Source organism: Pempheris klunzingeri, chromosome 4 (genome assembly GCF_042242105.1).
Source record: "Pempheris klunzingeri isolate RE-2024b chromosome 4, fPemKlu1.hap1, whole genome shotgun sequence".
NCBI lineage: Eukaryota > Metazoa > Chordata > Actinopteri > Acropomatiformes > Pempheridae > Pempheris > Pempheris klunzingeri.
The window spans coordinates 4,881,708-4,894,779 of NC_092015.1; positions in this window are offsets into that span (position 1 = coordinate 4,881,708).

Sequence of the window (13,072 nt, forward strand, 5' to 3'; positions counted from 1 at the left end):
TCCTCGCAGGGAGGAGCTAACATGCAAGGAAGAGACACACTAGCATGATGAAAAGCACTCTAGGTGGTTGGATGTGGTCAGAAATGTGCTCTGTTACACCGGCTAACTGGTGGCTTGTTGGCTTGGAGTACACCTGTACATCAGGGCGGCAAGTTAAATGACTGGAGGTCAAAAACAAGATATTTTTAGGAGATCTTAAGGCTCTTTTTAAAAGAAGAATATGCATTTTCAGTTTGAGGTTTATTTGTTTCGCTGACACTTGTCTGTCTGAGGAGAAAAACAAACGTATATATATATTTTTTACACTGAGGTTACTTTTGAAACCAGCGAACTCATGACTAACTAACAAAGAAGAATCTTTACAGGGTGTGTTTAGAAGCTTGAAGCCAAATACAAAATATGTTTTCCTCATTAACACTCCTGACAAATGAAGTATGTAAGTATTAAAGTACTTGATTGTTACACGAAGTGTTACATTTAGGGACACAGGTGAACTGCTTAGGAGCTCAACATGATACAGAGTTTTAGGGTAATATGGACTCGTTCCACTGTATCAGTCTGATTTACCTAAAAGAAAATCTTAATTTGGATTTGGTACTTCCATATTAGCAGCATGTTTCATAATCCTTTACTGTAAAGTGAGAGGAGTAAGAACTGAGTTCTTGTGAAAGCAGTCACCTGTCCTGCTGAAGTGTTCATGCCTGGTGCTGGAACTTCCACGTGTTAAAGTACTTTTGGTACTTGTTCAAGTAATTTGATAATAATTACTTAGGTTTTCATTAAGGCTATAGTGAAATCCTATTAATGTGCCCATTATTTATATTGGTCTATGACAATAGACGTGTACAATGTAAAATATAGCAGGAACATTATGTGAGATCGATTGTGTACAGTGACGCCTATTGTTGCAGATAGTTTTTTGCTTTTGTCCATGTGTTGAGAGATTAAATTCTTTTATATCTGTACATTGTGTTTTCTGTTCACTTCATTATGAATGTGTTGAACTCGGGGGCACGCGGTGCCCAAACAATTTCCCAGTTTCTGCTGAGGTTAATTGAGGTTTGACTCGTCAGGATGTTATACTTGTTCCCGGTGCTAGATGGCAGCATGGCTTCAGGAAACGTGGAATGTGGATTGTGCAGCAGTGTTTTCCAGACAGTCTTGTTCCTGGGGGCCCACCGCCCTGCATGTTTTAGATGTTTTTCCCATTTCCAGCACACCTGAAGCAAATGAATGGGCCGTTATCAGGCTCCTGCAGAGCTGGATGATGAGCTGATCGTTTGAATCAGGCGGGTTGGAGCTGTGAAACATGTAAAACATGCAGGGCAGCGGGACTGGGATTGGCAAAGACTGCTCTGAAAGCATTTTTAAACATCATAATTAGACATGACAGCGGAAACAGACGGCGCTCAGCTCAATTATGTCTGAGGGTTAATGATTTAATATGGAAATTCCATTTGTAAGCATCTGTCTTGTAAGGATGAATTTAACAGGTTGTTCACATGCTGAGAGCTAATAATAGCTGCTAGTGTGTGACTGATTCATGAGGAGAGGAGTGCCGAGCGGTTGGTGTTGGCTCCTCAGTGTACCTGGGTGTACCTGGGCGTAGCAGGGCTTGTCCTTAGCACAACTGTGATCAGTTCATAAAACGCATTCCTGCAAAGATGGAATGTGGGAAAAAGACAAAAGCCACCACCTAGATAAAACAAATCATCCTGTTGAACAAGTTTCACAAGCTTGTCACGCTCCAGAACTAATCACACATGTAGCTGCTGAATGTTGTTCAGCTAATTGTTCTGCTGAAGCTTCAACCAGCATGTTGGTGTCAGTGTGGCTCGCATGCCTCGGCTGACGGTTTCCCACCGCAAAAGCCCGGGGCTTACAGCACAGGGAGAGAGAGAGGGGGCCTGGACCAGGCCTGTGAATGGATGGAGGAGGTCAAGGAGGAGGGGGATGGAAGAATCCTCCAAGTGGAGATGAAAAATAGAGAGGTAGGTAGACCTGTGTGTCATTCAACAACTGGTCATTCATTTGAATCAGCTTTTGAGAGACAGGACTCTGATTACCTGCTGCTACAAGGAGGAGAGTTCTGTGTGAAATGATGGTGCTCGAACGTTTCTCCGCTCAGACTATGTTGACAGCCCATTCTTTAGTGCTCTATTAGGCAGATATCTGTCAACATTTCACACATCTGGGTTCACATCTAACTGCATACCATTACACGTGAGCTAAAGCACCAGAAGTGACTATCAACTACTTGCTCGTTCAGGGATTATCATTATAAAGACATGTTTTGTAACCTCAAAACTTTACTTATATTCCCGTCTGGACAGAAGGTTTCCAAACACACCACAGTGAATAAAAAGTGAAGCTTAGCAAATCTGTAACTGTCCGTCTTGTGTCGTGTGTGAAAACATGCCTTCATAGATTTAGTAGTTTAATTGTCGAAACATCTTCTATTTAACATTTAATGCTAATTAAGGGACAATTTTTCTGCAATGAATGTTAAAGTGACATTAAACTTCTTTAAGGCTGCTCTAGTTTTAGTATGTGATGGTGTTCCCTTTCATTTTCAATAAACCAGCTCTCACTGTCTTACTGCAGCAGTTCAGACCAAACACCAGCTGTTTCTGGGCTGCAGCAAACATCTCACAGACTCTGAGGACACTCCGACTGTGGAGAAGCTGGTACAGTTTCACTCTAGTAGGTGTAGTGTGGTCGGTGTGCCGGGTGGAGGCGCCGCCGCACCCCTCTGAGTTGCTGGTGGATGTGTGCTGGAGGCTGCTCTTGGTGTGTTTGCTGTGGGTCGCTCTGGGGGGTTGTGTCCATGCCCTGAAGGGCTGCCTGCGGCCAGGACAGGTGAGCACAGCTGCATGAATCTCACTTGATCCTGCTGGAGTTTCTAATCGTGTTTTGTTTATTCAGTGGCTTTGCTTCAATTCAAGGGGGGGCCTCCGCAGGGGAAACAGCAGGAGGTTATGGCTGAAAACGGGTATAACCAGTGTTCATGGTGAGACTTAATTTTACAATTATTCATTATCCATTATTTGATGTAAATTGATGCCAGTTTTTAAGAGCAGATGGAAACATTAAGGACCAAAGGAGATTTATGAGGCCAGATTTTACCTACAGACACTGCATACATCAGGTTCCCTGACACCTCGCAGCATAAAACACCTGCTACAGATCCAGATTTTAGGGAAAAACATAAACACAAAGGAAACACAACTGTCTTAATCATCACAACTATAGGAATGGTTACATTTATTAGTTTTTAAGTTTTACTATTTATAGACCCAATCTTTTCAAGATGACAAAAATATGATCTTGGAAAGATAATAATCATGTAAAACAAGTCCCACACATGTTCACTGTGGTCTCCTTATTTCTCCAGGATGTCCCAGTCGAGCAGCCCAGACCGCGGCGTTCCTCTGGCCCTCGCCCTGGCCCACAGCCTGCTGCTGTGTGTGCTGCAGGAGCCCCTGCCAGAGCCCAGCGTGCCCCACATAAAGACTCTCCTCTCCAGGCTGGAGGTAAAAGTGTGAGAGAACCACTTTAAAGAAGCACACACACACACACACACACACACACATCAGCCTCCAGCAGTATCTGTCATCCCCTGTGTTTTCAATCGCTCTTTGCATGTAGATCAGTGTAAAGTCTTTGTTAGTGATATTACAGAGATCAGACCTCGCGCTCAGGCATACACAGATTTTCTAGCCCGGGGCAACACACACCATCGCTGAGCTGCTGTCTGCACTCTGAATTAACAAGAGGAGAGGAATTTGAATGTTTTGTCTTCTGTATTTCCTGTCTGTTTTAGCACACACCATGAATGTGGCTCTATGGTAGCAGTGTCTGTCAGCTTGTTGGTCTGTTGGTCCAACACGTTATTCCAGGGTTTTGAGTATTTAACGGACTACTAAGAAATGTGATGCAGTCACAGTGCCCACAGTGAATGAATCCTGACTTTCTTCTCTGACCGAGGGACAAAATCTCTTGTAATACAACATACAAACACACATGAGATATCTCAAACCGACCAAATTCAGCTGTAACTTACTCCGAGCTTAACAAATGTGCCGACATGCTCTGCCAAGAGCACAGCCTGTCCTTCTGGCACAAGCTCAGACTAAATTTTAACTTTTCATTCATGAACATTACATCATCAAAAGGCTGGTGGTGAAGATGGTGAACTTTTTTTGTTGCTCTTGTTCAAATGATTTCTTTTATCTTTGTGTTTCATGGCCATGTGTTTTACAACTCTCCTGTGTTGACATTTAGCGCTTCATTTATTCATTTTTTCTTCTATTTTTTAAAAATGTTCCAAGAAAGTATTTTTTTTTCTTGAATCTGTATCGTTTTTATGTGTTTTCTGGCAGTTTTAAACTGCATGAAAATATCTTTGGATAGTCGCATATGAAGGGCAGATGTGTTGTGGAGAATGCAACCAGTAGATTCCTGCACATCTGTCCTGTGTTTAACTTCAAATCTTTATATGACAGCATTACGCATAAATAAAAACAATAATGAAAAAGCCACATGATGTGCACATTTTAGAAGGGTCGTTTAAAATGCCTCCACTTAACAAATGCATAAAACTAAATACAGCCCTCTGGATCATCTCTTTCACTGTAGTCAGTGTCTCACACGCTTGAGAAGGCTGATCCAGGGTCAGAGGTTTCACTGGAAGAGATGGACCGAGACTCTGTGCTCGTAGACAAAGTGAAGCTCATCCGCACCTACCTGCAGCAGAGGTGAGGTTCAACATCTGAGCGTACACGCCTCGCACTTTCCTCGGACACTTGGTTCAGCTGGATTAACACCACGCACTCCTCTCCGATAGGATGAGGTCACTGCGTGGACTTGTGCAGGTGCAGGGGGATTTTGAAGCCGGCGTGAAGGAGCTTCTGGAGGGCCTGGATGGACTCTGGGGCCAGCTGGAGGAGCTGCACACCAGGGTCACGCTCACTAAAGAGGGAAGCAGAGGCCACAGAGACCTGGCTTCGGCCCGGACAGACGCAGAGGTGAGCAGCTGTCAGGGAAGCTCTGCGGTACATTAGTGTTGTTTTAATTCAAATTTCAGCTAAATGTAACTGCTTTTACAAAGTTTTAGTTAAAACTAGGAATACATTTTAAACGTTTTGTCTGGTTTCCTAAATTAAGTGTTAACAGTGGTCTTCCTCAGTTTCTTTTAAGGACAATGCATCTCGGTGATTACATTAATATCTATCATTGCTTTTGAGGGTTGTTTGTAATACACTCATATGTTTTGCAAAGACTTTGTTCACAGTCTTGGGTCTCTACGAGAGTGGACTTCAGTACTGCCAGGCTCATCTGAGGGACAGCACACAACTACTGCAGGTAAAGTTCTCCTCACGTAATGAAAATCCACCTCTGATGTTATTCTTCACTCAGAAATCCCCTCTGTTCTGTTCCATAGGAGCTGACCTGGAGTCACACTCATATAAGCGACAGTGTGAGCAGCAGCAGTGAGTCCGTCTGGCCAGAGCTGCTGCTTCAGGCCAACATTGAGCAGGTACACTGAACTGTGCCCGGTAGACAAACAGCTGAATGTTGTTTATAGGTTTCGAAACCCTCCAGGACTAAAAACTCTCCTCTCTTTGCAGTTTGACAAGGTGCAGGAGAGTTTCCTCTCTCTGGAACAACAGACCTCTACGTTCCAGGCCCACCTGGAGGGACTTGGGAAGGGGAATCAGGAAGCACACGCAGGGCCCCTCGCTCCTGCTAACGGGGCCCATTCACGCTCTGTTTCTCCACAGACTTCCCTGCATCTCCTCAGTGGAAGCACAAGTGATGTGTCAGTGGAGCGGCGTAGCTCCAGCTCCACGTCTGTCTCCTCCATGGATGCAGACATGGACACAAACACAGACACTCCTCTCTCACTGTGTGAGAGGTCAGCGCTGCGCTTCTCCTCCACCGTTGGACGCCTGCGCAAATCTGGAAGGAGGAAGTAACTTTTATTCAACTATAGGGACGTTTTACATAGAAGTTAATTAACAAGGGAGAATATTTTCAAATGTTGACCATTTGCTGATTGTCTAAAAATGTATTATTTATTGATTTCTGTGATAACATTAGTGTTTTACTGCTCAGCTTACTGTGTTTTTTTTAAAAATTGCTTTTGTATTTTGCTTTTTCATTTCAAAGTCTGCGTAGATTTAAAAACTCGCAAGACCAGAGCAGCTTTTTAAGTTTAAGAATATTTAAAACACAAGGGGGCACACTTTCATCATTTATAACATGCAAAGGGACGTCTCCCAGCACCCATTCAACACATCATATTATACTATCAAGCCATTTGCATTCTGTATAGTCATTGTAGATCTCTGTCCTCTGTGCCAGACCATGGTCCCGACCTTTCCCCTCCAATCAGCTGGATAGTCGGACAGGCTTTGTGTTTTATAAGATCAGAATGGTCTGAAACAACCTGCGTCTGAAGGATCTCATAATGAGCCTGATGAGTGAGATCCAGACATAATTAATTCATTTAATTTACTCATCAACTGTCCTATTTGTACTTAAATAATGAATAATGTAATATTGGATCTCATTATCCATTTTTTCTTTTGATTTGAATGTCTGTCCTACTCTTTTAAAGAGTAAAAACAATGTTCTCTATGACCGTATGTAAGAGGTATATTCTTCTAAAGTGCAGGAGGAATGTGTTACATGTTAAAAAAGACCTTCTTTTTTTTTCCAGAACTATTTTTCGTTCTGTCATTCTGTATCAGACTGAGTTGCCGCGATGACTTGAGCTCTTCAAAGCAGGGATTTCAGGTTGGGGAGGGGGAGAGCGGAGGAGAGGAAGGTGGAAGGGGGCAGTGGAGGTCAATGCCGGAAGCGTTTCTGTTATTACTAAAAACTGAGCAGCCCTCTAGACCTTTTTGAAAGACATGAATGTCTTTGATCCATATTCAATTACCCTCCAGCTTCAACACTGATGGCATAGAAGTCGACAGCTTTCTCCAGCAGATTCCTGACTTTTCTGGCCTGAGCAAACAGGATTTTCTGATGAGAATCAATTCATTCATGGCTGCCGTTAAGTGCTAATTGTTGGGAGACTGTAGAGTGAGCGTGATGCTGATTCCGCTTGACCATGGACTTGCCTACCATCTGTCTGATTCCCTCACCCCGGTGCAGCGATTGGAAGAGGTGGGGCCGACCCCTGGGGGATCCGGGATGAAAGGAATGTAACCTGAACGCTGCAGAATCCGAGCTGTCACAACACCGAAGACGCAAACACACCATGTCTGGATGGACAGAGGGCTGTAAAGACAGTGGGGGGAGTAACGTTGTGGATTTGGTTATTTGAAGTTGGTGACAAGAGCTTTGAATTAAAATGTTAAAAAAATGTTATGACATGACATGATTTTCCAGGATTCAGTCCTGAATACACAGAACGTAACGGTCTTGGATTCTTGCTCATAATAACAATGACCACATTTGCTTTGAGGTCCAACAGGAAAAAGACGACAGACATTTTTAATGCTGATGTATTAAGTGTGTTAATAAATAGCTAGATGGGGGGAGGGTTGATTCTATTAGATGAAATAAAAAACAGTGCTTCAAATACAAAAGCTTTACGAGCTGGTGGGGACATGCCTCACATTGCTGGCGTGTGATGTCATAGCCAGCAGAGGGATGGCTATCTGCTTACTGAGAATGTAAGAGTGAGCTAATGAAATTACCACTGGCTTTGTTTAGTTACACTAAAAAGTTGATGACTAGCTTCCTCACGGGCAACGACCAGTCCTGGAGCAGAGGCCATTTCAAAGCTAGCTCAAGTGTGTGTTGTCTAAGAAAATATGGTTCATGGCAGAGGTCAATCCTTCGCCTTATCCTGACAATTACTCAAGATCTGGTTTCACTGGCGTACACATAGCACACATTCGTGCTGATCCCTCCCCCCCTGATGGCACTGCGCTGACACCATACAGTAGTATGGACGGCTGCTATCTGATATAAACAAACGCCAGACTTGTCACAAAACTTTCACGAGAGCACAGTTGAATAAACCACCTTAAACTCCCATTAAGATTCAAAATCTGCTTTCCAGGGAGACAAACGAATGGAAAAAAGTGAAATGACCAAAACGCACAATTTCAATGTGCAATACTGTTCAACAAAATGGTGAGTAAGAGTATGTGGACAAAGCAGTATCAAACAGAAGATACACAACACCACCAAATAAAGGCAAGAACAACTAAACAGGCTTTAACTATGATGAATGATGTTTTACACAAGTGTGTGTGTGTGTGTGTGTGTGTGTGTGTGTGTGTGTGGATCCTGTTAACCTTTTAACTTAATGGCAGTGACATTTCCCAGGTTGAGAAATGGCGACAGCCCCATCAAAAAGGCTGCGTGTCTTTATCCAACGATCTGAGGAGCGTGACAATTATACCTGTAGGGAATCCAGCTAGAAAAAGTAAAGCAGCTTTTCTTTTGTGACATGAAATCAGAAAAAAATCTTACAAAGGGACGAAATTATTTGTATTTTCTTACCTTTTTTTTTTTTTTAAGGTTAAAGGTTTTAAAGTTATTTCATATCCATATTTTCTAGTGTATTTCAGCAGAGTGACATTAATTGTCAGTAAATACATGAAAAATGTTGGTTTGGATTAGAAATTGACTTTGAATACAGTAACCTCACCCTGTTGGCAGGTGTTGTCTTCTTAAGGCTAAATAATGGTTAAAATGATGGTTTTATCATTTTTATAATTTGCTTTTTGTACAGTAATTTAATAATTTTGCAGGGCTGTGATCAACAAGAAATATCAAACTGTTCGTTCCAAACCTGAACTTAAATGTCTGCAGACAAGTGTCTGCATTAGTCCACATAAAACTATTAAAAGACTGGAGGCTTAATGCGTGTTTGTCTTTATTTTGAATAAAGTCAAGAACCCGGCCTGGTGAATCACAAACCACATGCACAGCTTCCATTTAAGGGCTGGACACAGATAACGGAGGTGGTGGTGGGGGGGGGGTGTACTCCACTTTTAACCAGAGGCTGTTGGAACTGGGACGGACAGCTGCACATTGAGACAAAACATCAAAACACCAGCCACAGATGTACGCAATTAGCAACATGGTAGACATTTGGGGAGCAAAGGTCCATAAACTCGCAACTTATTATGGTTGATCTAACATGGCTGGAGGGAAACCTAAACTCAGGATCATTAATGGGCTTTTAGTTTGGGCCGAAGCATTCCAACATCCAGAATTTAACGTTGGCTTCACTCCTTAAATCTCTTTCAAAGCATTAATGTCAGTCCTCTACTCTGATGCTAAATCTTATTCCATCCAGTGTGTGTGTATATCTCTGTATACAGTATGTGTGTGTACGTGTGTGCTGGTCAATGTAAGTGAGAGTGTAACACAAACAGGCTCAACGTGTTTCCAATCATTAGGAAATTCTAAGCGTCCTGTTTGTGTAAATATTTTCTTATTTTGTTTTCCGAGAGAGCGGGGAAGGATAATCAAGCCTGACCCCTCTGCCCTCCTGTTTCCTACTGATCAAGTGGACGTGGCTCGGCTCCTGCGTCGACGCTGCAGAGACCAGAGGTAGCAGCCTGTCGTGACCCGTCACCGGCCGGCGGGGGAGAGGTCGGTCAGGAATGGACGGATTCTCCAAAGGTCACGGGCAACAGCCACTGATACCAATGGGTAACAGCTGTGGGGCAGGTTTACACTCAGCATGGCCGACTTTTCAACTCCATGCAGACAAGACAAAAATACCTTTCACATTCTTTCAGCTATAGTTTAAATACTAATATCTCTGATTAACAACCATCGCTCCATGGACTCATATGGTGTAACTGCAGATTTTATGTGACACATAAATTATAAAACATTTGAAAGTTATTTGTGAAGATAAAATCTCTCAAACTTGTCTGCAACTATGAAATACTACGTGATGCATCTTTCAGCCCCGTATCTTAATACTGCCTTATACTACCCTTTGGAATGACACCCCATCCTTTTCACCTCTTTCATCTTTGATTTATTTTCATCTGTGTTCCCATGATACTGATGTTTGAATTGCTAGTGCTCCTCTGCCCAACAATCATTTTTGCAAATGTTCTGAGGCATCTGTGACCAACCTGCTTTGGCTCTGAACTCTGACTTTCTTGCTTTTGGTTGCTTGAAAAGTTTGTGATCACAATCCTGCACTAATCCTTAATCTTAAGTGACTCTAAAAGATAATACGGGTTTAATACAGCTTAGGTCTTATTTTCTCAGTTCAGTAGAGACTTACATCAAGACGTCGACCATTATAGCAAATGTTTCCACAGTTAGCTGTTGTAAGGAACTCTAAAAGAATCCAAACAGACGATTCTTGCTTTTTTTGTTGGATGAATTGGTCAAAAAAAATGGTTGCTCCCTGCTAGTAAGTATTAACATTAGAAAACCTAAAACATCAGAGCCAACCTGTCCCCCTGAATCTATACAACAAGCATGCTACCTTTTTATATGAGGAATAGGTCAGATAGAGTACCTGAGTTTACATGCGGCAAGATACTGACAATATAACGATGCAAGTGAATTATTCTAAACTAAATGTAGCTAAACTGCTGCAGTTACTTAAATCTCATCTGAGATGCAACATCGCCTCAGATGAAGATATACAGCGAGATAACAAATCTTGAGATCTTGATTCAGGGGAAATCTGCTGGGAAATGTCTGTAGCTGTTCAGATTCACTTCGTGATGAGCATGAATCATTGGCGTCCAGTAATACTATCTGGCATAACGGGATAAATCCCAGTGGGCCGCCACATTGATGGGCTGGTGGACCGTCAATAAAGTTTTTACAGGTCTATCTCTTTTAGCTCTCTGTCTGCCTGTCACTCAGGGCGCACATGACTGTGTGTGGCCAGTTATCCTGCACAGACAGGCTGACACATACACCTCTGTTGGCATCTGTTCCTTCTGTATGCTTGCAGGTGATGTTGCGCTGCTACTTTTTTATGCCACTACTGAGCTTTTCTTGTGGTGCTGACTTGTATTGTGATAATTTGAATACGTCTGCATTCACTGAATTGGTTTTGGCAAAGTTCTCCCTCGGTGGTTTGGACATATTTTGGGGATTTTCCCTGGTCCATGTTTGTTCACATTAATGGGATTCATAGATGGACTCCTGCTTTAACTAATTTGGTTATGTTTTTATAGGAGAGGCCAGGCTTGCATAAAATCAACATGTGTTTGCTTGAGGAAACAAGTGGTCAGATGATCAGAAGGGCTGTAGACAAACCAACATTTTAGCCAGATTATCTAGACCACTTTGTTTTGAGCTGAAACCAAAAGTGCATGAGTGACATCCTGACTGCTTGTGCTTCTTGTCCTTTCCCACTTCTTTTTTAACTCTTCAGAGTCTCGGACCGCCCGTCAGCGTCAAAGACACAAACACAAAGAAAGCAAGCTAAACAGTTGTAATGGGAAACACAAAGGTAAAATGAAAAGTAGTAAAAAAACGGCCACTTTACCCCAAAACTCTGGAGGGTTAAAGATATGTTCCAAGATCTCAACAAAAAACTTGAGTACAACGTCAGTATAATTTAAAGGAAGTATGGCCAAAACTACGAACACAAGATCCAGGTTGTTATAAACTGGACTCACAGCAAAGCAAAGCAACTCCCCCCTGATCCCTAACCAGCTTCTTGAGCACTGTTTTTTGGCTTCCTCTCATTCTTTCCAGTCACCTCTCAAAGCTTGGGCTTGTCTCTTCGGTCCCCTGTATGAGTCACTGAGGTGTGAAGCAGCTCTCTGTGGAAAGGCTAAACAAACAGGCTGGCCCAGGCACAAAGAGTCCGCCACTCAGAGGCATGTGGCAGCAAAACCCTCTCAATCCACGCCCCCCCCACCACCACCACCCCCCGCCACATCTCTGAACCCCTCACACTCCTACCGGAGCCACACAAACCCTTCCACATACCCTGAGCCTGGAGCCAAGAGAAGGAAAGATGGAGGAGGAGGGGGAGCAAATTCTGATTCCTATTCACTGAATGTCACCACCTCACAAAGGGGACCGCATGACACTGCCACTAAATCAGAGTTAATGGACTCCTTTCTCAGTCCTGCGAACATGACAGGGGGCGTGTGTGTGAGAGTAAAGGGATGTGGGAGAAGGACGGGGGCTGGTGAGGGTGGCTGTTTGCCCCATTGAAGGGGCACATGGGCCAATGAGCCTTATGTGATATAGTGAGAGCAGATTGGCGAGGGAAGTGTGTTTTCCAAGGGTATTAACAGCTCAACTAATGGAAAGCCCCGTGTCTCATTCAACACTTATTTGTTTTGAGCAGTCCATAATTCAGAGGATATACCGACTAGGCGCTTTCTCTAAATTGTTAGTGATTTAAAAAAAGGTGAATGTTAATCATATGGTTTGTTTGACTGCTCTGTCACGACTCCTTCAGCACAACTAATTTGTGTGTAAGAAGCAAAACAACTTAACATCAATCACAGGCCACTTTAACAGTAAGTACAAGGCTACACAAACCATGTTGGTGCACAGGCAATCCATCAAACTCCTGAAGTGAAGGTACGGGGGACGCCATCCATGGGGCTTGTGGGGCGATTGTCAATTTGCATGTGAACACTTATTGCACAAAGAGGAGCCAGACTGGGGGACAGCAATTTCGGAGCCGTTTGTTATCTTCCCTACAGGACAGAACCTCATACAAGTAACCCCTCCCATTCGGCAACCTCGAACCCCAACCCGCACTCAAAGATCGCCAGGGTGGAGATGAGTGAAGATGGCATTGGTGTCACTTGGCAGGCATTCATAGCACTCCCCCCCCCCACAGCCTTCGACAGCGCAGGGGAGATGCAGAGAGACAGAGGCGGAGAGACACGGAGCCCCAGGTACCGACCTCATTAGCAGATAAAAGCAACCTTTCCCTGTGACCCCTGACCCCGGAGGTTGCCATGGAGCCTTCCAGCCGAGGCATAGATGGAGCATGCTGGGATTGCTCCCAGCAGGGTAGAGTGAATATGGGCTGCTGTGAGAATTATTAAGACCCCCGCCTCCCCCTCGTCCCCTCCTCTCTCAT